Raw genomic sequence first — 27,395 nt, 5'->3', positions numbered from 1 at the left:
CCGGCCCTTTTAGCCAGAAATTGGTCAAAAATGACCAAAATCGCACCCCCGGCTCTTTTACCCCGAAATTGGTCCAAAATGACCAAAATCGCAACCCCGGCCCTTTTACACCGAAATCGTTCCAAAACGACCAAAATCGAACCCCCAGCCCTTTTAGATGGAAATCGGTCCAAAATGACCAAAATCGCACCCCCGGCCCTTTTAGACAGAAATCGGTCCAAAATTACCAAAATCGCACCCCCAGCCCTTTTAGCCAGAAATCGGTCCAAAATGACAAAAATCGCACCCCCGGCCCTTTTAGCCCAAAATCGGTCCAAAATGACAAAAATCGCACCCCCAGCCCTTTTAGATGGAAATCGGTCCAAAATGATAAAAATCGCACCCCCGGCCCATTTAGCCAGAAATCGGTCCAAAATGACCAAAATCGCACCCCCGGCCCTTTTAACCAGAAATCGGTCCAAAATAACCAAAATCGCACCCCCGGCCCTTTTAGCCCAAAATCGGTCCAAAATGACAAAAATCGCACCCCAGCCCTTTTAGCCAGAAATCGGTCCAAAATGACAAAAATCGCACCCCCGGCCCATTTAGCCAGAAATCGGTCCAAAATGACCAAAATCGCACCCCCGGCCCTTTTAGCCCAAAATCAGTCTAAAATGACCAAAATCGCACCCCCGGCCCTTTTAACCAGAAATCGGTCCAAAATAACCAAAATCGCACCCCCGGCACTTTTAAACAGAAATCGGTCTAAAATGACCAAAATCGCACCCCTGGCCCTTTTAGCTGGAAATCGGTCCAAAATCGCACCCACGGCCTCTTTCAGCCCGAAATTGGTCCAAAATGACCAAAATCGCAACCCGGCTTTTTTTAGACGGAAATCGGTCTAAAATGTCTAAAATCGCACCCCCAGCCCTTTTAATAAGAAATCGGTCCAAAATGACCAAAATCGCACCCCCGGCCCATTTAGCCAGAAATCGGTCCAAAATTACCAAAATCGCACCCCTGGCCCTTTTAGCCCAAAATCGGTCTAAAATGACCAAAATCGCACCCCCGGCCCATTTAGCCAGAAATCGGTCCAAAATTACCAAAATCGCACCCCCGGCCCTTTTAGCCCAAAATCGGTCTAAAATGACCAAAATCGCACCCCCAGCCCTTTTAACCAGAAATCGGTCCAAAATAACCAAAATCGCACCCCCGGCCCTTTTAGCCCAAAATCGGTCCAAAATGACAAAAATGGAACCCCGGCCCATTTAGCCAGAAATCGGTCCAAAATTACCAAAATCGCACCCCCAGCCCTTTTAGCCAGAAATCGGTCAAAAATGACCAAAATCGCACCCCCGGCCCTTTTAGCTCAAAATCGGTCTAAAATGACCAAAATCGCACCACCGGCCCTTTTAGCCCAAAATCAATCCAAAATGACAAAAATCGCACCCCCAGCCCTTTTAGCCAGAAATTGGTCAAAAATGATCAAAATCGCACCCCCGGCCCTTTTAGGCAGAAATCAGTCCAAAATGACCAAAATCGCACCCCCAGCCCATTTAGCTGGAAATCGGTCCAAAATTACCAAAATCGCACCCCCGGCACTTTTAACCAGAAATCGGTCTAAAATGACCAAAATCGCACCCCCGGCCCTTTTAGCTGGAAATCGGTCCAAAATCGCACCCACGGCCTCTTTCAGCCCGAAATTGGTCCAAAATGACCAAAATCGCAACCCGGCTTTTTTTAGACGGAAATCGGTCTAAAATGTCCAAAATCGCACCCCCAGCCCTTTTAATAAGAAATCGGTCCAAAATGACCAAAATCGCACCCCCGGCCCATTTAGCCAGAAATCGGTCCAAAATTACCAAAATCGCACCCCTGGCCCTTTTAGCCCAAAATCGGTCTAAAATGACCAAAATCGCACCCCCGGCCCATTTAGCCAGAAATCGGTCCAAAATTACCAAAATCGCACCCCCGGCCCTTTTAGCCCAAAATCGGTCTAAAATGACCAAAATCGCACCCCCAGCCCTTTTAACCAGAAATCGGTCCAAAATAACCAAAATCGCACCCCCGGCCCTTTTAGCCCAAAATCGGTCCAAAATGACAAAAATGGAACCCCGGCCCATTTAGCCAGAAATCGGTCCAAAATTACCAAAATCGCACCCCCAGCCCTTTTAGCCAGAAATCAGTCAAAACTGACAAAAATCGCACCCCCAGCCCTTTTAGCCAGAAATCGGTCAAAAATGACCAAAATCGCACCCCCGGCCCTTTTAGCTCAAAATCGGTCCAAAATGACCAAAATCGCACCCCCGGCCCTTTTAGCCAGAAATCGGTCCAAAATGACCAAAATCGCACCCCGGCCCTTTTAGCTCAAAATCGGTCCAAAATGACCAAAATCGCACTCCCGGCCCTTTTAGCCAGAAATCGGTCAAAAATTACCAAAATCGCACCCCCGGCCCTTTTAGCCAGAAATTGGTCAAAAATGACCAAAATCGCACCCCCGGCTCTTTTACCCCGAAATTGGTCCAAAATGACCAAAATCGCAACCCCGGCCCTTTTACACCAAAATCGTTTCAAAACGACCAAAATCGAACCCCCAGCCCTTTTAGATGGAAATCGGTCCAAAATGACCAAAATCGCACCCCCGGCCCTTTTAGACAGAAATCGGTCCAAAATTACCAAAATCGCACCCCCAGCCCTTTTAGCCAGAAATCGGTCCAAAATGACAAAAATCGCACCCCCGGCCCTTTTAGCCCAAAATCGGTCTAAAATGACCAAAATCGCACCCCCGGCCCTTTTAACCAGAAATCGGTCCAAAATGACCAAAATCGCACCCCCGACTCTTTTACCCCGAAATCAGTCCAAAATTACCAAAATCGCACCCCCGGCCCTTTTAGCCAGAAATCGGTCCAAAATGACAAAAATCGCACCCCCGGCCCTTTTAGCCAGAAATCGGTCCAAAATGACAAAAATCGCACCCCCGGCCCATTTAGCCAGAAATCGATCAAAAATGACCAAAATCGCACCCCCGGCCCTTTTAGCCGGAAATTGGTCCAAAATGACAAATCGCACCCACGGCCCTTTTAACCAGAAATCGGTCCAAAATAACCAAAATCGCACCCCCGGCCCTTTTAGCCAAAAATCGGTCCAAAATGACCAAAATCGCACCCCCGGCCCTTTTAGGCAGAAATCGGTCCAAAATGACCAAAATCGCACCCCCGGGCCCTTTTAGCCAGAAATCGGTCCAAAATGACCAAAATCGCACCCCCGGCCCATTTAGCCAGAAATCGGTCTAAAATGACCAAAATCGCACCCCCGGCCCTTTTAGCCCAAAATCGGTCCAAAATGCCCAAAATCGCACCCCCGGCCATTTTAGCCCAAAATCAGTCTAAAATGACCAAAATCGCTCCCCCGGCCCTTTTACCCCGAAATCAGTCCAAAATTACCAAAATCGCACCCCCGGCCCATTTAGCCAGAAATCGGTCCAAAATTACCAAAATCGCACCACCGGCCCTTTTAGCCCAAAATCGGTCTAAAATGACCAAAATCGCACCCCCGGCCCTTTTAACCAGAAATCGGTCCAAAATTACCAAAATCGCACCCCCGGCCCATTTAGCCAGAAATCGGTCCAAAATTACCAAAATCGCACCCCCGGCCCTTTTAGCCCAAAATCGGTCTAAAATGACCAAAATCGCACCCCCGGCCCTTTTACCCCGAAATCTGTCCAAAATTACCAAAATCGCACCCCCGGCCCATTTAGCCAGAAATCGGTCCAAAATTACCAAAATCGCACCCACGGCCCTTTTAGCCAGAAATCGGTCCAAAATGACAAAAATCGCACCCCCGACCCATTTAGCCAGAAATCAATCAAAAATGACCAAAATCGCACCCCCGGCCCTTTTAGCCGGAAATTGGTCCAAAATGACAAATCGCACCCCCCGCCCTTTTAACCAGAAATCGGTCCAAAATAACCAAAATCGCACCCCCGGCCCTTTTAGCCCAAAATCGGTCCAAAATGACAAAAATCGCACCCCCAGCCCTTTTAGGCAGAAATCGGTCAAAAATGACCAAAATCGCACCCCCGGCCCTTTTAGCCAGAAATCGGTCCAAAATGACCAAAATCACACCCCCGGCCCTTTTAACCAGAAATCGGTCCAAAATGACAAAAATCGCACCCCTGGCCCTTTTAGATGGAAATCGGTCCAAAATGACCAAAATCGCACCCCCGGCCCTTTTAGCTGGAAATCGGTCCAAAATGAATAAAATCGAACCCCCGGCCCTTTTAGCTGGAAATCGGTCCAAAATGACAAAAATCGCACCCCTGGCCCTTTTAGATGGAAATCGGTCCAAAATGACCAAAATCGCACCCCCGGCCCTTTTAGCTGGAAATCGGTCCAAAATGAATAAAATCGCACCCCCAGCCCTTTTAGCTGGAAATCGGTCCAAAATGAATAAAATCGCACCCCCGGCCCTTTTAGCCCAAAATCGGTCCAAAATGACAAAAATCGCACCCCCAGCCCTTTTAGCCAGAAATCGGTCCAAAATGACCAAAATCGCAACCCCGGCCCTTTTAGGCAGAAATCGGTCCAAAATGACCAAAATCGCACCCCCGGCCCTTTTACCCCGAAATCAGTCCAAAATTACCAAAATCGCACCCCCCGGCCCTTTTAACCAGAAATCGGTCCAAAATGACAAAAATCGCACCCCCGGCCCTTTTAGCTGGAAATCGGTCCAAAATGAATAAAATCGCACCCCCGGCCCTTTTAGCTGGAAATCGGTCCAAAATGAATAAAATCGCACCCCCGGCCCTTTTAGCCCAAAATCGGTCCAAAATGACAAAAATCGCACCCCCAGCCCTTTTAGCCAGAAATCGGTCCAAAATGACCAAAATCGCACCCCCGGCCCTTTTAGGCAGAAATCGGTCAAAAATGACCAAAATCGCACTCCCGGCCCTTTTAGGCAGAAATTGGTCCAAAATGACAAATCGCACCCCCGGCCCTTTCAGCCAGAAATCGGTCAAAAATGACCAAAATCGCACCCCCGGCCCTTTTAGGCAGAAATCGGTCCAAAATGACCAAAATCCCAACCCCGGCCCTTTCAGCCAGAAATCGGTCAAAAATGACCAAAGTCGCACCCCCGGCCCTTTTAGCCAGAAATTGGTCCAAAATGACAAATCGCACCCACGGCTCTTTTACCCCGAAATCGTTCCAAAACGACCAAAATCGAACCCCCCGCCCTTTTAGATGGAAATCGGTCCAAAATGACCAAAATCGCACCCCCGGCACTTTTAACCAGAAATCGGTCCAAAATGACCAAAATCGCACCCCCGGCCCTTTTAGCCAGAAATCGGTCCAAAATGACCAAAATCGCACCCCCGGCCCTTTTAGGCAGAAATCGGTCCAAAATGACCAAAATCGCACCCCCGGCCCTTTTATCCTGAAATCGGTCCAAATTGACCAAAATCGCACCCCCGGCCCTTTTAGCCAGAAATCGGTCCAAAATTACCAAAATCGCACCCCCGGCCATTTTAGGCAGGCATCGGTCCAAAATGACCAAAATCGCACCCCCAGCCCTTTTAGTCGGAAATCGGTCCAAAATCGCACCCACGGCCTCTTTCAGCCCGAAAAAGGGCACCCCCAGCCCTTTTAAACAGAAATCGGTCTAAAATGACCAAAATCGCACCCCCGGCCCTTTTAACCAGAAATCGGTCCAAAATAACCAAAATCGCACCCCCGGCCCTTTTAACCAGAAATCGGTCCAAAATGACCAAAATCGCACCCCCGACTCTTTTACCCCAAAATCAGTCCAAAATTACCAAAATCGCACAAACGGCCCATTTAGCCGAAATCGGTCCAAAATAACCAAAATCGCACCCCCGGCCCTTTTAACCAGAAATCGGTCCAAAATAACCAAAATCGCACCCCCGGCCCATTTAGCCGAAATCGGTCCAAAATAACCGAAATCGCACCCCCGGCCCTTTTAGCCCAAAATCGGTCCAAAAAGGTCAAAATCGCACCCCCGGCCCTTTTAGCCCAAAATCGGTCTAAAATGACCAAAATCGCACCCCCAGCCCTTTTAACCAGAAATCGGTCCAAAATGACCAAAATTGCACCCCCAGCCCTTTTAACCAGAAATCGGTCCAAAATAACCAAAATCGCACCCCCGGCCCTTTTAACCAGAAATCGGTCCAAAATGACCAAAATCGCACCCCCGGCCCTTTTAGCCCAAAATCGGTCTAAAATGACCAAAATCGCACCCCCGGCCCTTTTAACCAGAAATCGGTCCAAAATAACCAAAATCGCACCCCCAGCCCTTTTAACCAGAAATCAGTTCAAAATGACCAAAATCGCACCCCCGGCCCTTTTACCCAGAAATCGGTCCAAAATGACCAAAATCGCACCCCCGACTCTTTTACCCCGAAATCAGTCCAAAATTACCAAAATCGCACCCCCGGCCCATTTAGCCAGAAATTGGTCCAAAATAACCAAAATCGCACCCCCGGCCCATTTAGCCAGAAATGGGTCCAAAATTACCAAAATCGCACCCCCGGCCCTTTTAGCGAGAAATCGATCAAAAATGACCAAAATCGCACCCCCGGCCCATTTAGCCAGAAATCGGTCCAAAATGACCAAAATCGCACCCCCGGCACTTTTAAACAGAAATCGGTCCAAAATGACCAAAATCGCACCCCCGGCCCTTTTAGCCGGAAATCGGTCCAAAATGACCAAAATCGCAACCCGGCTTTTTTTAGACGGAAATCGGTCTAAAATGTCCAAAATCGCACCCCCGGCCCTTTTAAACAGAAATCGGTCCAAAATGACCAAAATCGCACCCCCAGCCCTTTTAACCAGAAATCGGTCCAAAATAACCAAAATCGCAGCCCCGGCCCTTTTAGCCCAAAATCGGTCCAAAATGAAAAAAATCGCACCCCTGGCCCATTTAGCCAGAAATCGGTCCAAAATGACCAAAATCGCACCCCTGGCCCTTTTAGCCCCAAATTGTTCCAAAATGACCAAAATCGCACCCCCGGCCCTTTTAGGCAGAAATCGGTCCAAAATGACCAAAATCGCACCCCCGGCTCTTTTAAACAGAAATCGGCCCAAAATAACCAAAATCGCACCCCCGGCCCTTTTAGCCGGAAATTTGTCCAAAATGACCAAAATCGAACCCCCCGCCCCTTTAGATTGAAAGCGGTCCAAAATTACCAAAATCGCACCCCCAGCCCTTTTAGCTGGAAATCGGTCCAAAATTACCAAAATCGCACCCCCAGCCCTTTTAGCTGGAAATCGGTCCAAAATTACCAAAATCGCACCCCGGCACTTTTAACCAGAAATCGGTCCAAAATGACCAAAATCGCACCCCCAGCCCTTTTAGCTGGAATTCGGTCTAAAATTACCAAAATCGCACCCCCGGCCCTTTTAGCCGGAAATCGGACCAAAATCGCACCCACGGCCTCTTTCAGCCCGAAATTGGTCCAAAATGACCAAAATCGCAACCCGGCTTTTTTTAGACGGAAATTGGTCTAAAATGTCCAAAATCGCACCCCCAGCCCTTTTAGTCGGAAATCGGTCCAAAATCGCACCCACGGCCTCTTTCAGCCCGAAATTGGTCCAAAATGACCAAAATCGCAACCTGGCTTTTTTTAGACGGAAATCGGTCTAAAATGTCCAAAATCGCACCCCCAGCCCTTTTAAACAGAAATCGGTCTAAAATGACCAAAATCGCACCCCCGGCCCTTTTAACCAGAAATCGGTCCAAAATAACCAAAATCGCACCCCCGGCCCTTTTAAACAGAAATCGGTCCAAAATGACCAAAATCGCACCCCTGACTCTTTTACCCCAAAATCAGTCCAAAATTACCAAAATCGCACCCCCGGCCCATTTAGCCGAAATCGGTCCAAAATAACCAAAATCGCACCCCCGGCCCTTTTAACCAGAAATCGGTCCAAAATAACCAAAATCGCACCCACGGCCCATTTAGCCGAAATCGGTCCAAAATAACCGAAATCGCACCCCCGGCCCTTTTAGCCCAAAATCGGTCCAAAAAGACCAAAATCGCACCCCCGGCCCTTTTAGCCCAAAATCGGTCTAAAATGACCAAAATCGCACCCCCAGCCCTTTTAACCAGAAATCGGTCCAAAATGACCAAAATTGCACCCCCAGCCCTTTTAACCAGAAATCGGTCCAAAATAACCAAAATCGCACCCCCGGCCCTTTTAACCAGAAATCGGTCCAAAATGACCAAAATCGCACCCCCGGCCCTTTAAGCCCAAAATCGGTCTAAAATGACCAAAATCGCACCCCCGGCCCTTTTAACCAGAAATCGGTCCAAAATAACCAAAATCGCACCCCCAGCCCTTTTAACCAGAAATCAGTTCAAAATGACCAAAATCGCACCCCCGGCCCTTTTACCCAGAAATCGGTCCAAAATGACCAAAATCGCACCCCCGACTCTTTTACCCCGAAATCAGTCCAAAATTACCAAAATCGCACCCCCGGCCCATTTAGCCAGAAATTGGTCCAAAATGACCAAAATCGCACCCCCGGCCCATTTAGCCAGAAATCGGTCCAAAATTACCAAAATCGCACCCCCGGCCCTTTTAGCCAGAAATCGATCAAAAATGACCAAAATCGCACCCCCGGCCCATTTAGCCAGAAATCGGTCCAAAATGACCAAAATCGCACCCCCGGCACTTTTAAACAGAAATCGGTCCAAAATGACCAAAATCGCACCCCCGGCCCTTTTAACCAGAAATCGGTCCAAAATAACCAAAATCGCACCCCCGGCCCATTTAGCCCAAAATCGGTCCAAAATGACCAAAATCGCACCCCTGGCCCTTTTAGCCCAAAATCGGTCTAAAATGACCAAAATCGCACCCCCGGCCCTTTTAGCCAGAAATCGGTCCAAAATTACCAAAATCGCACCCCCGGCCCTTTTAGCCAGAAATCGGTCCAAAATTACCAAAATCGCACCCCCGGCCCTTTTAGCCAGAAATCGGTCCAAAATGACAAAAATCGCACCCCCAGCCCTTTTAGCCAGAAATCGGTCCAAAATGACAAAAATCGCACCCCCGGCCCATTTAGCCAGAAATCGGTCCAAAATGACAAAAATCGCACCCCCGGCCCATTTAGCCACAAATCAGTCCAAAATGACCAAAATCGCACCCCCGGCCCTTTTAGCTCAAAATCGGTTCAAAATGACCAAAATCGCACCCTCGGCCCTTTTAGCCAGAAATTGGTCCAAAATGACAAATCGCACCCCCAGCCCTTTTAGCCAGAAATCGGTCCAAAATGACCAAAATCGCACCCCCGGCCCTTTTAGCTCAAAATCTGTCCAAAATGACAAAAATCGCACCCCGGGCCCTTTTAGCCCAAAATCGGTCTAAAATGACCAAAATCGCACCCCCGGCCCTTTTAGCCCAAAATCGGTATAAAATGACCAAAATCGCACCCCCGGCCCTTTTAACCAGAAATCGGTCCAAAATGATAAAAATCGCACCCCCGGCCCTTTTAGCCCAAAATCGGTCCAAAATGACAAAAATCGCACCCCCGGCCCATTTAGCCAGAAATCGGTCCAAAATGACCAAAATCGCACCCCCGGCCCTTTTAACCAGAAATCGGTCCAAAATAACCAAAATCGCACCCCCGGCCCTTTTAGTTCAAAATCGGTCCAAAATGACCAAAATCGCACCCCCGGCCCTTTTAGCCAGAAATCGGTCCAAAATGACCAAAATCGCACCCCCGGACCATTTAGCCAGAAATCGGTCCAAAATTACAAATCGCACCCCCGGCCCTTTTAACCAGAAATCGGTCCAAAATAACCAAAATCGCACCCCCGGCCCTTTTAGCCCAAAATCGGTCTAAAATGACCAAAATCGCACCCCCGGCCCTTTTAGCCCAAAATCGGTATAAAATGACCAAAATCGCACCCCCGGCCCTTTTAACCAGAAATCGGTCCAAAATGATAAAAATCGCACCCCCGGCCCTTTTAGCCCAAAATTGGTCCAAAATGACAAAAATCGCACCCCCGGCCCATTTAGCCAGAAATCGGTCCAAAATGACCAAAATCGCACCCCCGGCCCTTTTAACCAGAAATCGGTCCAAAATAACCAAAATCGCACCCCCGGCCCTTTTAGTTCAAAATCGGTCCAAAATGACCAAAATCGCACCCCCGGCCCTTTTAGCCAGAAATCGGTCCAAAATGACCAAAATCGCACCCCCGGACCATTTAGCCAGAAATCGGTCCAAAATTACAAATCGCACCCACGGCTCTTTTACCCCGAAATCGGTCCAAAATGACCAAAATCGCAACCCCGGCCCTTTTACACCGAAATCGTCCCAAAACGACCAAAATCGCACCCCCAGCCCTTTTAGATGGAAATCGGTCCAAAATGACCAAAATCGCACCCCCTGCCCTTTTAGCTGGAAATCGGTCCAAAATTACCAAAATCGCACCCCCGGCACATTTAACCAGAAATCGGTCCAAAATGACCAAAAACGCACCCCCAGCCCTTTTAGCTGGAATTTGGTCCAAAATTACCAAAATCGCACCCCCGGCACATTTAACCAGAAATCGGTCCAAAATGACCAAAAACGCACCCCCAGCCCTTTTAGCTGGAATTCGGTCCAAAATTACCAAAATCGCACCCCCGGCCCTTATAGACAGAAATCGGTCCAAAATGACCAAAATCGCACCCCCGGCCCTTTTAGCCGGAAATCAGTCCAAAATCGCACCCACGGCCTCTTTCAGCCCGAAATTGGTCCAAAATGACTAAAATCGCAACCCGGCTTTTTTTAGACAGAAATCTGTCTAAAATGTCCAAAATCGCACCCCCAGCCATTTTAAACAGAAATCGGTCTAAAATGACCAAAATCGCACCCCCGGCCCTTTTAGCCCAAAATCGGTCCAAAATGACCAAAATCGCACCCCCGGCCCTTTTAGCCCAAAATCGGTCTAAAATGACCAAAATCGCACCCCCGGCCCTTTTAACTAGAAATCGGTCCAAAATAACCAAAATCGCACCCCCGGCCCTTTTAACCAGAAATCGGTCCAAAATGACCAAAATCGCACCCCCGGCCCTTTTACCCCGAAATCAGTCCAAAATTACCAAAATCGCACCCCTGGCCCTTTTAGCCAGAAATCGGTCCAAAATGACAAAAATCGCACCCCCGGCCCATTTAGCCAGAAATCGCTCCAAAATGACCAAAATCGCACCCCCCGGCCCTTTTAGCCGGAAATCGGTCCAAAATCGCACCCACGGCCTCTTTCAGCCCGAAATTGGTCCAAAATGACCAAAATCGCAACCCGGCTTTTTTTAGACGGAAATCGGTCTAAAATGTCCAAAATCGCACCCCCAGCCCTTTTAAACAGAAATCTGTCCAAAATGACCAAAATCGCACCCCCAGGCCTTTTAGCCCAAAATCGGTCCAAAATAACCAAAATCGCACCCCCGGCCCTTTTAGCCCAAAATCGGTCTAAAATGACCAAAATCGCACCCCCGGCCCTTTTAACCAGAAATCGGTCCAAAATAACCAAAATCGCACCCCCGGCCCTTTTAGCCCAAAATCGGTCCAAAATGACCAAAATCGCACCCCCGGCCCTTTTAGCCCAAAATCGGTCCAAAATGACCAAAATCGCACCTCCGGCCCTTTTAACCAGAAATCGGTCCAAAATAACCAAAATCGCACCCCCGGCCCTTTTAGCCCAAAATCGGTCCAAAATGACAAAAATCGCACCCCCAGCCCTTTTAGGCAGAAATCGGTCCAAAATGACAAAAATCGCACCCCCAGCCCTTTTAGCCAGAAATCGGTCAAAAATGACCAAAATCGCACCCCCGGCCCTTTTAGGCAGAAATCGGTCCAAAATGACCAAAATCGCACCCCCGGCCCTTTTAGCTCAAAATCGGTCCAAAATGACCAAAATCGCACCCCCGGCCCTTTTAGCCAGAAATCGGTCCAAAATGACAAAAATCGAACCCCCCGCCCTTTTAGATGGAAATCGGTCCAAAATGACCAAAATCGCACCCCCGGCCCTTTTAGACGGAAATCGGTCCAAAATGACCAAAATCGCACCCCCAGCCCTTTTAGCTGGAAATCGGTCCAAAATGACCAAAATCGCACCCCCGGCACTTTTAACAAGAAATCGGTCCAAAATGACCAAAATCGCACCCCCGGCCCTTTTAGCCCAAAATCGGTCTAAAATGACCAAAATCGCACCCCCGGCCCTTTTAACCAGAAATCGGTCCAAAATAACCAAAATCGCACCCCCGGCCCTTTTAACCAGAAATCGGTCCAAAATAACCAAAATCGCACCCCCGGCACTTTTAACCAGAAATCGGTCCAAAATGACCAAAATCGCACCCCCGGCCCTTTTAGCCAGAAATCGGTCCAAAATGACAAAAATTGCACCCCCGGCCCTTTTAACCAGAAATCGGTCCAAAATAACCAAAATCGCACCCCCGGCCCTTTTAACCAGAAATCGGTCCAAAATAACCAAAATCGCACCCCCGGCACTTTTAACCAGAAATCGGTCCAAAATGACCAAAATCGCACCCCCGGCCCTTTTAGCCAGAAATCGGTCCAAAATGACAAAAATTGCACCCCCAGCCCTTTTAAACAGAAATCGGTCCAAAATGACCAAAATCGCACCCCCGGCCCTTTTAGCTCAAAATCGGTCCAAAATGACCAAAATCGCACCCCCGGCCCTTTTAGCCGGAAATTGGTCCAAAATGACCAAAATCGCAACCCGGCTTTTTTTAGACGGAAATCGGTCTAAAATGTCCAAAATCGCACCCCCAGTCCTTTTAACCAGAAATCGGTCCAAAATAACCAAAATCGCACCCCCAGCCCTTTTAGCCAGAAATTGGTCCAAAATGACCAAAATCGCACCCCCTGCCCTTTTAGGCAGAAATCGGTCCAAAATGACCAAAATCGCACCCCCGGACCTTTTAGCTGGAAATCGGTCCAAAATTACCAAAATCGCACCCCCAGCCCTTTTAGACAGAAATCGGTCCAAAATGACCAAAATCGCACCCCCGGCTTTTTTTAGATGGAAATCGGTCTAAAATGTCCAAAATCGCACCCCCAGTCCTTTTAACCAGAAATCGGTCCAAAATGACCAAAATCGCACCCCCGGCTATTTTAGCCAGAAATCGGTCAAAAATGACCAAAATCGCACCCCCGGCCCTTTTAGCCCAAAATCGGTCTAAAATGACCAAAATCGCACCCCCGCCCCTTTTAACCAGAAATCGGTCCAAAATAACCAAAATCGCACCCCTAGCCCTTTTAACCAGAAATCGGTCCAAAATAACCAAAATCGCACCCCCGGCCCTTTTAGCCCAAAATCGGTCCAAAATGACCAAAATCGCACCCCCGACCCTTTTAGGCAGAAATCGGTCCAAAATGACCAAAATCGCACCCCCAGCCCTTTTAGCTGGAAATCGGTCCAAAATGACCAAAATTGCACCCCCGGCCCTTTTAGCCCAAAATCGGTCTAAAATGACCAAAATCGCACCCCCAGCCCATTTAGCCAGAAATCGGTCCAAAATAACCAAAATCGCACCCCTAGCCCTTTTAACCAGAAATCGGTCCAAAATAACCAAAATCGCACCCCCGGCCCTTTTAGCCAGAAATCGGTCAAAAATGACCAAAATCGCACCCCCGGCCCTTTTAGCTGGAAATCGGTCCAAAATGACCAAAATTGCACCCCCGGCCCTTTTAGCCCAAAATCGGTCTAAAATGACCAAAATCGCACCCCCGGCCCTTTTAACCAGAAATCGGTCCAAAATAACCAAAATCGCACCCCTAGCCCTTTTAACCAGAAATCGGTCCAAAATAACCAAAATCGCACCCCCGGCCCTTTTAGCCCAAAATCGGTCCAAAATGACCAAAATCGCACCCCCGACCCTTTTAGCCAGAAATCGGTCTAAAATTACCAAAATCGCACCCCCGGCCCTTTTAGCCAGAAATCGGTCAAAAATGACCAAAATCGCACCCCCGGCCCTTTTAGCCGGAAATTGGTCCAAAATGACAAATCGCACCCACGGCTCTTTTACCCCGAAATCGGTCCAAAATGACCAAAATCGCAACCTCGGCCCTTTTACACCGAAATCGTTCCAAAACGACCAAAATCGAACCCCCCACCCTTTTAGATGGAAATCGGTCCAAAATGACCAAAATCGCACCCCCAGCCCTTTTAACCGGAAATCGGTCCAAAATAACCAAAATCGCACCCCCAGCCCTTTTAGCCCAAAATCGGTCCAAAATAAAAAAAATCGCACCCCTGGCCCATTTAGCCAGAAATCGGTCCAAAATTACCAAAATCGCACCCCTGGCCCTTTTAGCCCCAAATTGGTCCAAAATGACCAAAATCGCACCCCCGGCCCTTTTAGGCAGAAATCGGTCCAAAATGACCAAAATCGCACCCCCGGCCCTTTTAAACAGAAATCGGTCCAAAATAACCAAAATCGAACCCCCGACCCTTTTAGCCGGAAATTTGTCCAAAATGACCAAAATCGAACCCCCCGCCCCTTTAGATGGAAAGCGGTCCAAAATTACCAAAATCGCACCCCCAGCCCTTTTAGCTGGAAATCGGTCCAAAATTACCAAAATCGCACCCCGGCACTTTTAACCAGAAATCGGTCCAAAATGACCAAAAACGCACCCCCAGCCCTTTTAGCTGGAATTCGGTCCAAAATTACCAAAATCGCACCCCCGGCCCTTTTAGCCGGAAATCGGTCCAAAATCGCACCCACGGCCTCTTTCAGCCCGAAATTGGTCCAAAATGACCAAAATCGCAACCCGGCTTTTTTTAGACGGAAATTGGTCTAAAATGTCCAAAATCGCACCCCCAGCCCTTTTAGTCGGAAATCGGTCCAAAATCGCACCCACGGCCTCTTTCAGCCCGAAATTGGTCCAAAATGACCAAAATCGCAACCTGGCTTTTTTTAGACGGAAATCGGTCTAAAATGTCCAAAATCGCACCCCCAGCCCTTTTAAACAGAAATCGGTCTAAAATGACCAAAATCGCACCCCCGGCCCTTTTAACCAGAAATCGGTCCAAAATAACCAAAATCGCACCCCCGGCCCTTTTAACCAGAAATCGGTCCAAAATGACCAAAATCGCACCCCCGACTCTTTTACCCCGAAATCAGTCCAAAATTACCAAAATCGCACCCCCGGCCCATTTAGCCGAAATCGGTCCAAAATAACCAAAATCGCACCCCCGGCCCTTTTAACCAGAAATCGGTCCAAAATAACCAAAATCGCACCCCCGGCCCTTTTAGCCCAAAATCGGTCTAAAATGACCAAAATCGCACCCCCGGCCCTTTTAACCAGAAATCGGTCCAAAATAACCAAAATCGCACCCCCGGCCCTTTTAGCCCAAAATCGGTCCAAAAAGACCAAAATCGAACCCCCGGCCCTTTTAGCCCAAAATCGGTCTAAAATGACCAAAATCGCACCCCCAGCCCTTTTAACCAGAAATCGGTCCAAAATAACCAAAATCGCACCCCCGGCCCTTTTAACCAGAAATCGGTCCAAAATGACCAAAATCGCACCCCCGGCCCTTTTAGCCCAAAATCGGTCTAAAATGACCAAAATCGCACCCCCGGCCCTTTTAACCAGAAATCGGTCCAAAATAACCAAAATCGCACCCCCGGCCCTTTTACCCAGAAATCGGTCCAAAATGATCAAAATCGCACCCCCGACTCTTTTACCCCGAAATCAGTCCAAAATTACCAAAATCGCACCCCCGGCCCTTTTAACCAGAAATTGGTCCAAAATAACCAAAATCGCACCCCCGGCCCATTTAGCCAGAAATCGGTCCAAAATTATCAAAATCGCACCCCTGGCCCTTTTAGCCAGAAATCGATCAAAAATGACCAAAATCGCACCCCCGGCACTTTTAAACAGAAATCGGTCCAAAATGACCAAAATCGCACCCCCGGCCCTTTTAGCAGGAAATCGGTCCAAAATGACCAAAATCGCAACCCGGCCCTTTTAAACAGAAATCGGTCCAAAATGACAAAAATCGCACCCCCAGCCCTTTTATCCCAAAATCGGTCTAAAGTGACCAAAATCGCACCCCCAGCCCTTTTAACCAGAAATCGGTCCAAAATGACCAAAAACGCACCCCCAGCCCTTTTAGCTGGAATTCGGTTCAAAATTACCAAAATCGGACCCCCGGCCCTTTTAGACAGAAATCGGTCCAAAATGACCAAAATCGCACCCCCGGCCCTTTTAGCTGGAAATCGGTCCAAAATCTCACCCACGGCCTCTTTCAGCCCGAAATTGGTCCAAAATGACCAAAATCGCAACCCGGCTTTTTTTAGACGGAAATCGGTCTAAAATATCCAAAATCGCACCCCCAGCCCTTTTAGGCAGAAATCGGTCCAAAACGACCAAAATCGAACCCCCGGCCCATTTAGATGGAAATCGGTCCAAAATTACCAAAATCGCACCCCCGGCACTTTTAACCAGAAATCGGTCCAAAATGACCAAAAACGCACCCCCAGCCCTTTTAGCTGGAATTCGATCCAAAATGACCAAAATCGCACCCCCGGCCCTTTTAGCCGGAAATCGGTCCAAAATCGCACCCACGGCCTCTTTCAGCCCGAAATTGGTCCGAAATGACCAAAATCGCAACCCGGCTTTTTTTAGACGGAAATCGGTCTAAAATGTCAAAAATCGCACCCCCAGCCCTTTTAATAAGAAATCGGTCCAAAATGACCAAAATCGCACCCCCGGCCCTTTTAGCCCAAAATCGGTCTAAAATGACCAAAATCGCACCCCCGGCCCTTTTAACCAGAAATCGGTCCAAAATAACCAAAATCGCACCCCAGGCCCTTTTAGCCCAAAATCGGTCCAAAATGACAAAAATCGCACCCCCAGCCCTTTTAGCCAGAAATCGGTCAAAAATGACCAAAATCGCACCCCCGGCCCTTTTAGCTCAAAATCGGTCCAAAATGACCAAAATCGCACCCCCGGCCCTTTTAGCCAGAAATCGGTCCAAAATTACCAAAATCGCACCCCCGGCCCTTTTAGCCAGAAATCGGTCAAAAATGACCAAAATCGCACCCTCGGCCCTTTTACCCCAAAATCGGTCCAAAATGACCAAAATCGCACCCCCGGCCCTTTTAGATGGAAATCGGTCCAAAATGACCAAAATCGCATCCCCGGCCCTTTTAGACAGAAATCGGTCCAAAATAACCAAACTCGCACCCCCAGCCCTTTTAACCAGAAATCGGTCCAAAATAACCAAAATCGCACCCCCAGCCCTTTTAGCCAGAAATCGGTCCAAAATGATAAAAATCGCACCCCCGGCCCATTTAGCCAGAAATCGTCCAAAATGACCAAAATCGCACCCCCAGCCCTTTTAGCCCAAAATCGGTCTAAAATGACCAAAATCGCACCCCCGGCCCTTTTAACCAGAAATCGGTCCAAAATAACCAAAATCACACCCCCGGCCCTTTTAGCCAGAAATCGGTCCAAAATGACCAAAATTGCACCCCCGGCCCACTTAGCCAGAAATCGGTCCAAAATTACCAAAATCGCACCCCCGGCCCTTTTAGTCGGAAATCGGTCCAAAATCGCACCCACGGCCTCTTTCAGCCCGAAATTGGTCCAAAATGACCAAAATCGCAACCCGGCTTTTTTTAGACGGAAATTGGTCTAAAATGTCCAAAATCGCACCCCCAGCCCTTTTAGTCGGAAATCGGTCCAAAATCGCACCCACGGCCTCTTTCAGCCCGAAATTGGTCCAAAATGACCAAAATCGCAACCCGGCTTTTTTTAGACGGAAATCGGTCTAAAATGTCCAAAATCGCACCCCCAGCCCTTTTAAACAGAAATCTGTCCAAAATGACCAAAATCGCACCCCCGGCTCTTTTACCCCGAAATCGTTCCAAAACGACCAAAATCGAACCCCCCGCCCTTTTAGATGGAAATCGGTCCAAAATGACAAAAATTGCACCCCCGGCCCTTTTAGCCCAAAATCGGTCTAAAATGACCAAAATCGCACCCCCGGCCCTTTTAACCAGAAATCGGTCCAAAATAACCAAAATCGCACCCCCGGCCCTTTTAGGCAGAAATCGGTCCAAAATGACAAAAATCGCACCCCCGGCCCTTTTAGCCCAAAATCGGTCCAAAATGACAAAAATCGCACCCCCGGCCCATTTAGCCAGAAATCGTTCCAAAATGACCAAAATCGCACCCCCGGCCCTTTTAGACCGATATCAATCCAAAATGACCAAAATCGCACCCCCGGCCCTTTTAGCCGGAAATTGGTCCAAATTTACCAAAATCGCAACCCGGCTTTTTTTAGACGGAAATCGGTCTAAAATGTCCAAAATCGCACCCCCAGTCCTTTTAACCAGAAATCGGTCCAAAATGACCAAAATCGCACCCCCGGCCCTTTTAGACAGAAATCGGTCCAAAATGACCAAAATCGCACCCCCGGCCCTTTTAGATGGAAATCGGTCCATAATGACCAAAATCGCACCCCCAGCCCTTTTAGCTGGAAATCGGTCCAAAATGACCAAAATCGCACCCCCGGCCCTTTTAGCCCAAAATCGGTCTAAAATGACCAAAATCGCACCCCCAGCCCTTTTAGCTGGAATTCGGTCCAAAATTACCAAAATCGCACCCCCAGCCCTTTTAGCCAGAAATCGGTCAAAAATGACCAAAATCGCACCCCCGGCCCTTTTAGCTCAAAATCGGTCCAAAATGACCAAAATCGCACCCCCGGCCCTTTTAGCCAGAAATCGGTCCAAAATGACCAAAATCGCACCCCCGGCCCTTTTAGCTCAAAATCGGTCCAAAATGACCAAAAACGCACCCCCAGCCCTTTTAGCTGGAATTCGGTCCAAAATGACCAAAATCGCAACCCGGCTTTTTTTAGACGGAAATCGGTCCAAAATGACCAAAATCGCACCCCCGGCCCTTTTAGCCCAAAATCGGTCCAAAATGACAAAAATCGCACCCCCAGCCCTTTTAGCCAGAAATCGGTCAAAAATGACCAAAATCGCACCCCCGGCCCTTTTAGCTCAAAATCGGTCCAAAATGACCAAAATCGCACCCCCGGCCCTTTTAGCCAGAAATCGGTCCAAAATGACCAAAATCGCACCCCCGGCCCTTTTAGCTCAAAATCGGTCCAAAATGACCAAAAACGCACCCCCAGCCCTTTTAGCTGGAATTCGGTCCAAAATGACCAAAATCGCAACCCGGCTTTTTTTAGACGGAAATTGGTCTAAAATGTCCAAAATCGCACCCCCAGCCCTTTTAAACAGAAATCGGTCCAAAATAACCAAAATCGCACCCCCGGCCCTTTTAGCCCAAAATCGGTCCAAAATGACCAAAATCGCACCCCCGGCCCTTTTAGCTCAAAATCGGTCCAAATTGACAAAAATCGCACCCCCGGCCCATTTAGCCAGAAATCGGTCCAAAATGACCAAAATCGCACCCCCGGCCCTTTTAACCAGAAATCGGTCCAAAATAACCAAAATCGCACCCCCGGCCCTTTTAGTCCAAAATCGGTCCAAAATGACAAAAATCGCACCCCCAGCCCTTTTAGCCAGAAATCGGTCAAAAATGACCAAAATCGCACCCCCAGCCCTTTTAGCTCAAAATCGGTCCAAAATGACCAAAATCGCACCCCGGCCCTTTTAGCCCAAAATCGGTCCAAAATGACAAAAATCGCACCCCCAGCCCTTTTAGCCAGAAATCGGTCCAAAATGACCAAAATCGCACCCCCGGCCCTTTTAGCTCAAAATCGGTCCAAAATGACCAAAATCGCACCCCCGGCCCTTTTAGCCAGATATCGGTCCAAAATGAGCAAAATCGCACCCCCGGCCCATTTAGCCAGAAATCGGTCCAAAATGACCAAAATCGCACCCCCATCCGTTTTACACCGAAATCGTTCCAAAACGACCAAAATCGAACCCCCCGCCCTTTTAGATGGAAATCGGTCCAAAATGACCAAAATCGCACCCCCAGCCCTTTTAGCTGGAAATCGGTCCAAAATTACCAAAATAGCACCCCCGGCCCTTTTAGCTGGAAATCGGTCCAAAATTACCAAAATCGCACCCCCGGCCCTTTTAGCCAGAAATTGGTCCAAAATGACCAAAATCGCACCCCCGGCCCTTTTAGGCAGAAATCGGTCCAAAATGACCAAAATCGCACCCCCGGACCTTTTACCCCGAAATCAGTCCAAAATTACCAAAATCGCACCCCCGGCCCTTTTAGGCAGGCATCGGTCCAAAATGACCAAAATCGCACCCCCGGCCCTTTTAGCCCAAAATCGGTCCAAAATGACAAAAATCGCACCCCCGGCCCATTTAGCCAGAAATCGGTCCAAAATGACCAAAATCGCACCCCCGGCCCTTTTAACCAGAAATCGGTCCAAAATAACAAAAATCGCACCCCCGGCCCTTTTAGCCCAAAATCGGTCCAAAATGACAAAAATCGCACCCCCTGCCCTTTTAGCCAGAAATCGGTCAAAAATGAACAAAATCGCACCCCCAGCCCTTTTAGCTCAAAATCGGTCCAAAATGACCAAAATCGCACCCCCGGCCCTTTTAGCTGGAAATCGGTCCAAAATTACCAAAATCGCACCCCCGGCCCTTTTAGGCAGAAATCGGTCCAAAATGACCAAAATCGCACCCCCGGACCTTTTACCCCGAAATCAGTCCAAAATTACCAAAATCGCACCCCCGACCCTTTTAGGCAGGCATCGGTCCAAAATTACCAAAATCGCACCCCCGGACCTTTTACCCCGAAATCAGTCCAAAATTACCAAAATCGCACCCCCGACCCTTTTAGGCAGGCATCGGTCCAAAATTACCAAAATCGCACCCCTGGCCCTTTTAGCTGGAAATCGGACCAAAATGACCAAAATCGCACCTCCTGCCCTTTTAGCCCAAAATCGGTCCAAAGTGACCAAAATCGCACCCCCGGCCCTTTTAGCCGGAATTGGTCCAAAATGACAAATCGCAACCCCGGCCCTTTTACACCGAAATTGTTCCAAAACGACCAAAATCGAACCCCCCGCCCTTTTAGATGGAAATCGGTCCAAAATGACCAAAATCGCACCCCCGGCCCTTTTAGGCAGAAATCGGTCCAAAATGACCAAAATCGCACCCCCGGACCTTTTACCCCGAAATCAGTCCAAATTTACCAAAATCGCACCCCCGACCCTTTTAGGCAGGCATCGGTCCAAAATTACCAAAATCGCACCCCTGGCCCTTTTAGCTGGAAATCGGACCAAAATGACCAAAATCGCACCTCCGGCCCTTTTAGCCCAAAATCGGTCCAAAGTGACCAAAATCGCACCCCCGGCCCTTTTAGCCGGAATTGGTCCAAAATGACAAATCGCAACCCCGGCCCTTTTACACCGAAATTGTTCCAAAACGACCAAAATCGAACCCCCCGCCCTTTTAGATGGAAATCGGTCCAAAATGACCAAAATCGCACCCCCGGCCCTTTTAGGCAGAAATCGGTCCAAAATGACCAAAATCGCACCCACGGACCTTTTACCCCGAAATCAGTCCAAAATTACCAAAATCGCACCCCCGGCACTTTTAGGCAGGCATCGGTCCAAAATGACCAAAATCGCACCCCCGGCCCTTTTAGCCCAAAATCAGTTCAAAATTACCAAAATCGCACCCCCAGCCCTTTTAGCCAGAAATCGGTCCAAAATGACAAAAATCGCACCCCCGGCCCATTTAGCCAGAAATCGGTCCAAAATGACCAAAATCGCACCCCCGGCCGTTTTAGCCCAAAATCGGTCTAAAATGACCAAAATCGCACCCCCGGCCCTTTTAACCAGAAATCGGTCCAAAATAACCAAAATCGCACCCCCGGCCCTTTTAGGCAGAAATCGGTCCAAAATTACCAAAATCGCACCCCCGGCCCTTTTAGCCAGAAATCGGTCCAAAATTACCAAAATCGCACCCCCGGCCCTTTTAGCCAGAAATTGGTCCAAAATGACAAATCGCACCCACGGCTCTTTTACCCCGAAATCGTTCCAAAACGACCAAAATCGAACCCCCCGCCCTTTTAGATGGAAATTGGTCCAAAATTACCAAAATCGCATCCCCAGCCCTTTTAACCAGAAATCGGTCTAAAATAACCAAAATCGCATCCCCAGCCCTTTTAGCCAGAAATCGGTCCAAAATGACAAAAATCACAACCCGCCCATTTAGCCAGAAATCGGTCTAAAATGACCAAAATCGCACCCCCCGGCGATTTTCCCAAAATCAGTCTAAAATGACCAAAATCGCACCCCCGGCCCTTTTAGCCCAAAATCGGTCTAAAATTACCAAAATCGCACCCCCGGCCCTTTTAACCAGAAATCGGTCCAAAATAACCAAAATCGCACCCCCGGCCCTTTTAGCCCAAAATCGGTCCAAAATGAGAAAAATCGCACCCCCAGCCCTTTTAGCCAGAAATCGGTCCAAAATGACCAAAATCGCAACCCTGGCCCTTTTTACACCGGAATCGTTCCAAAACGACCAAAATCGAACCCCCCGCCCTTTTAGATGGAAATCGGTCCAAAATTACCAAAATCGCACCCCCGACCCTTTTAGCCAGAAATTGGTCCAAAATAAACAAAATCGCACCCCCGGCCCTTTTAGCCAGAAATTGGTCCAAAATAACCAAAATCGCACCCCCGGCCCTTTTAGACAGAAATCGGTCCAAAATGACCAAAATCGCATCCCCGGCCTTTTTAGCCGGAAATTTGTCCAAATTGACCAAAATCGCAACCCGGCTTTTTTTAGACGGAAATCGGTCTAAAATGTCCAAAATCGCACCCCCAGCCCTTTTAGCCAGAAATTGGTCCAAAATGACCAAAATCGCACCCCCAGCCCTTTTAGCTGGAATTCGGTCCAAAATTACCAAAATCGCACCCCCAGCCCTTTTAGCTGGAAATCGGTCCAAAATTACCAAAATCGCACCCCGGCACTTTTAACCAGAAATCGGTCCAAAATGACCAAAAACGCACCCCCAGCCCTTTTAGCTGGAATTCGGTCCAAAATCACCAAAATCGCACCCCCGGCCCTTTTAGCCGGAATTCGGTCCAAAATCGCACCCACGGCCTCTTTCAGCCCGAAATTGGTCCAAAATGACCAAAATCGCAACCCGGCTTTTTTTAGACAGAAATCGGTCTAAAATGTCCAAAATCGCACCCCCAGCCCTTTTAGCCGGAAATCGGTCCAAAATCGCACCCCCAGCCCTTTTAGCTAGAAATCGGTCCAAAATGACAAAAATCGCACCCCCGGCCCATTTAGCCAGAAATCGGTCCAAAATGACCAAAATCGCACCACCGGCCCTTTTAGCCCAAAATCGGTCCAAAATGACAAAAATCGCACCCCCAGCCCTTTTAGCCAGAAATTGGTCAAAAATGACCAAAATCGCACCCCCGGCCCTTTTAGACAGAAATCGGTCCAAAATGACCAAAATCGCACCTCCGGCCCTTTTAGCCGGAAATTGGTCCAAAATGACCAAAATCGCAACCCGGCTTTTTTTAGACGGAAATCGGTCTAAAATGTCCAAAATCGCACCCCCAGTCCTTTTAACCAGAAATCGGTCCAAAATGACCAAAATCGCACCCCCGGCCCTTTTAGCCAGAAATCGGTCAAAAATGACCAAAATCGCACCCCCGGCCCTTTTAGCCGGAAATTGGTCCAAAATGACCAAAATCGCAACCCGGCTTTTTTTAGACGGAAATCGGTCTAAAATGTCCAAAATCGCACCCCCAGCCCTTTTAAACAGAAATCGGTCCAAAATAACCAAAATCGCACCCCCGGCCTTTTTAGCCCAAAATCGTTCCAAAATGACCAAAATCGCACCCCCGGCCCTTTTAGGCAGAAATCGGTCCAAAATGACCAAAATCGCACCCCCGGCCCTTTTAGCCCAAAATCGGTCCAAAATTACAAAAATCGCACCCCCAGCCCTTTTAGGCAGAAATCGGTCCAAAATGACAAAAATCGCACCCCCAGCCCATTTAGCCAGAAATCGGTCCAAAATTACCAAAATCGCACCCCCGGCCCTTTTAGCCAGAAATCGGTCCAAAATGACCAAAATCGCACCCCCGGCCCTTTTAGCCCAAAATCAGTCCAAAATTACCAAAATCGCACCCCTGGCCCTTTTAGCTGGAAATCGGTCCAAAATGACCAAAATCGCACCCCCGGCCCTTTTACACCGAAATCGTTCCAAAACGACCAAAATCGAACCCCCCGCCCTTTTAGATGGAAATCGGTCCAAAATTACAAAAATCGCACCCCCGGCCCTTTTAGACAGAAATCGGTCTAAAATGACCAAAATCGCACCCCCGGCCCTTTTAGCCGGAAATTGGTCCAAAATGACCAAAATCGCACCCCCGGCCCTTTTAGGCAGAAATCGGTCCAAAATGACCAAAATCGCACCCCCGGCCCTTTTAGGCAGAAATCGGTCCAAAATGACCAAAATCGCACCCCCGGACCTTTTACCCCGAAATCCGTCCAAAATTACCAAAATCGCACCCCCGGGGCCCTTTTAGGCAGGCATCGGTCCAAAATGACCAAAATCGCACCCCCGGCCCTTTTAGCCCAAAATTAGTCCAAAATTACCAAAATCGCACCCCTGGCCCTTTTAGCCGGAAATCGGACCAAAATGACCAAAATCGCACCCCCGGCCCTTTTAGCCAGAAATCGGTCAAAAATGACCAAAATCGCACCTCCGGCTCTTTTAGCCGGAAATTGGTCCAAAATGACAAATCGCACCCACGGCTTTTACCCCGAAATCGGTCCAAAATGACCAAAATCGCAACCCCGGCCCTTTTACACCGAAATCGTTCCAAAACGACCAAAATCGAACCCCCCGCCCTTTTAGACAGAAATCGGTCTAAAATGACCAAAATCGCACCACCGGCCCTTTTAGCCCAAAATCGGTCCAAAATGACAAAAATCGCACCCCCAGCCCTTTTAGCCAGAAATTGGTCAAAAATGACCAAAATCGCACCCCCGGCCCTTTTAGCCAGAAATCGGTCCAAAATGACCAAAATCGCACCCCCGGCCCTTTTAGCTCAAAATCGGTCCAAAATGAGCAAAATCGCACCCCCGGCCCATTTAGCCAGAAATCGGTCCAAAATGACCAAAATCGCACCCCCATCCCTTTTACACCGAAATCGTTCCAAAACGACCAAAATCGAACCCCCCGCCCTTTTAGATGGAAATCGGTCCAAAATGACCAAAATCGCACCCCCAGCCCTCTTAGCTGGAAATCGGTCCAAAATGACCAAAATCGCACCCCCGGCCCTTTTAGCTGGAAATCGGTCCAAAATTACCAAAATCGCACCCCCGGCCCTTTTAGACAGAAATCGGTCCAAAATGACCAAAATCGCACCCCCGGCCCTTTTAGGCAGAAATCGGTCCAAAATGACCAAAATCGCACCCCCGGACCTTTTACCCCGAAATCAGTCCAAAATTACCAAAATCGCACCCCCGGCCCTTTTAGGCAGGCATCGGTCCAAAATTACCAAAATCGCACCCCTGGCCCTTTTAGCTGGAAATCGGACCAAAATGACCAAAATCGCACCCTCGGCCCTTTTAGCCCAAAATCGGTCCAAAGTGACCAAAATCGCACCCCCAGCCCTTTTAGCCGGAATTGGTCCAAAATGACAAATCGCAACCCCGGCCCTTTTACACCGAAATTGTTCCAAAACGACCAAAATCGAACCCCCCGCCCTTTTAGATGGAAATCGGTCCAAAATGACCAAAATCGCACCCCCGGCCCTTTTAGGCAGAAATCGGTCCAAAATGACCAAAATCGCACCCCCGGACCTTTTACCCCGAAATCAGTCCAAAATTACCAAAATCGCACCCCCGGCCCTTTTAGGCAGGCATCGGTCCAAAATTACCAAAATCGCACCCCTGGCCCTTTTAGCTGGAAATCGGACCAAAATGACCAAAATCGCACCTCCGGCCCTTTTAGCCCAAAATCGGTCCAAAGTGACCAAAATCGCACCCCCGGCCCTTTTAGCCGGAATTGGTCCAAAATGACAAATCGCAACCCCGGCCCTTTTACACCGAAATTGTTCCAAAACGACCAAAATCGAACCCCCCGCCCTTTTAGATGGAAATCGGTCCAAAATGACCAAAATCGCACCCCCGGCCCTTTTAGGCAGAAATCGGTCCAAAATGACCAAAATCGCACCCCCGGACCTTTTACCCCGAAATCAGTCCAAAATTACCAAAATCGCACCCTCGGCACTTTTAGGCAGGCATCGGTCCAAAATGACCAAAATCGCACCCCCGGCCCTTTTAGCCCAAAATCAGTTCAAAATTACCAAAATCGCACCCCTGGCCCTTTTAGCTGGAAATCGCTCCAAAATGACAAAAATCGCACCCCCGGCCCTTTTAGGCAGGCATCGGTCCAAAATGATAAAAATCGCACCCCCGGCCCTTTTAGCCAGAAATCGGTCAAAAATGACCAAAATCGCAACCCTGTCCCTTTTAGGCAGAAATCGGTCCAAAATGACCAAAATCGCACCCCCGGCCCTTTTAGCCCAAAATCGGTCCAAAATGACAAAAATCACACCCCCGGCCCATTTAGCCAGAAATCGGTCCAAAATGACCAAAATCGCACCCCCGGCCGTTTTAGCCCAAAATCGGTCTAAAATGACCAAAATCGCACCCCCGGCCCTTTTAACCAGAAATCGGTCCAAAATAACCAAAATCGCACCCCCGGCCCTTTTAGGCAGAAATCGGTCCAAAATTACCAAAATCGCACCCCCGGCCCTTTTAGCCCAAAATCAGTCCAAAATTACCAAAATCGCAACCCTGGCCCTTTTAGCTGGAAATCGGACCAAAATGACCAAAATCGCACCCCCGGCCCTTTTAGCCAGAAATCGGTCAAAAATGACCAAAATCGCACCTCCGGCCCTTTTAGCCGGAAATTGGTCCAAAATGACAAATCGCACCCACGGCTTTTACCCCGAAATCGGTCCAAAATGACCAAAATCGCAACCCCGGCCCTTTTACACCGAAATCGTTCCAAAACGACCAAAATCGAACCCCCCGCCCTTTTAGACAGAAATCGGTCCAAAATGACCAAAATCGCACCCCCGGCCCTTTTAGCTCAAAATCGGTCCAAAATGACCAAAATCGCACCCCCGGCCCTTTTAGCCAGTAATCGGTCCAAAATGACCAAAATCGCACCCCCGGCCCATTTAGCCAGAAATCGGTCCAAAATGACCAAAATCGCACCCCCGGCCCATTTAGCCAGAAATCGGTCCAAAATGACCAAAAACGCACCCCCAGCCCTTTTAGCTAGAAATCGGTCCAAAATTACCAAAATCGCACCCCCGGCACTTTTAACCAGAAATCGGTCCAAAATGACCAAAATCGCACCCCCGGCCCTTTTAGCCGGAAATCGGTCCAAAA

The sequence above is a fragment of the Aquarana catesbeiana genome, linkage group LG13, assembly GCF_042186555.1.
Source record: "Aquarana catesbeiana isolate 2022-GZ linkage group LG13, ASM4218655v1, whole genome shotgun sequence".
Taxonomy (NCBI): domain Eukaryota; kingdom Metazoa; phylum Chordata; class Amphibia; order Anura; family Ranidae; genus Aquarana; species Aquarana catesbeiana.
The sequence above is the reverse complement of the archived record's forward strand: the minus strand, read 5'-3'. Positions refer to the sequence as shown.